Raw genomic sequence first — 1070 nt, 5'->3', positions numbered from 1 at the left:
GTTTATGTCGAACATCTGTTGTCACGTGTGGGCGGATCCGACTATTAACGGAATCTATCGTGAAGATCACCCCGACGCCTTCTTTTAACCGGGAAGGGCAAGCAATTTTTACATGCCTAGTGGCCACGGCGAAAGAGGTTGTATAGTGGACGAGACTGAAAGGGCTGACAACAAACACTTTCATTTTTCACTTGAAGTGGGTGGAGAGTGAAGCGTTGCCTTCCAGCCGTTTTGTTGAAAGGTGGATGAAAGTGGCGAGAATGGTGCGAGTGCACAGGCTTGCCCTGAGCATACGCCTGTAAATCGGAGATAAGGAAATCAGGGTACCCATGGTTTTATGTCTTTTTTTGTTTGTCCCTGAGCAGCTCTTGAACGTCTCCTCTTTATTGAGGAATACTCGTTGTTAAAATGTTATCAGCTTTTTACTTTTTTTTTTGTTACACCTATTTACACGCAAAATCCTCACAGTAACATACGCACGCACGCACACACACACACACACACACACACACACAATATTTTGTCCTGTATCGTCCATAATGTTTTTCTTGATGTAGACTAGGGGCGAACTGAGCCGTCGGTCAATTGGACACTGCCCGAGGACCCGGAGCTCTGAGGGGCCCCGCACTCTATATGTTAACTCTATTGATATCAATGCTAAGGGGCCCTTAGCATTGATATCAATAGAGTTAACATATAGAGTGCGGGGCCCCTCAGAGCTCCGGGTCCTCGGGCATAGTCCAAATCAAACTGCTTCAAATAGTAATAGAGATAACTCCTACTAAATGTGTTAAATGCCTTTCTCTTTAGTTTTTCCCACTCACTCAAGAGTTAACAAGTAAAACAGAGACAGGCAGAAACAAGAAAAATGCCACTGTTACTTGAATACTATACAAATATGTCTTTAAAAAGACTTTTCTTTTAAATTTACCAAAATTTAATTTTTCAATAATTTTTCAAAAATCTATTATTCATATTTACTGTTGAAAAGATCTCAAGGATCGAAACCGGTTCTGTAATGTTCTTTATAAAAGTATTTTGGCATTTTCTACTTTGTCTTTTTTCCATAT

The sequence above is a fragment of the Octopus bimaculoides genome, chromosome 17 (assembly GCF_001194135.2).
Source record: "Octopus bimaculoides isolate UCB-OBI-ISO-001 chromosome 17, ASM119413v2, whole genome shotgun sequence".
In the NCBI taxonomy this organism is placed as follows: domain Eukaryota; kingdom Metazoa; phylum Mollusca; class Cephalopoda; order Octopoda; family Octopodidae; genus Octopus; species Octopus bimaculoides.
The sequence above is the reverse complement of the archived record's forward strand: the minus strand, read 5'-3'. Positions refer to the sequence as shown.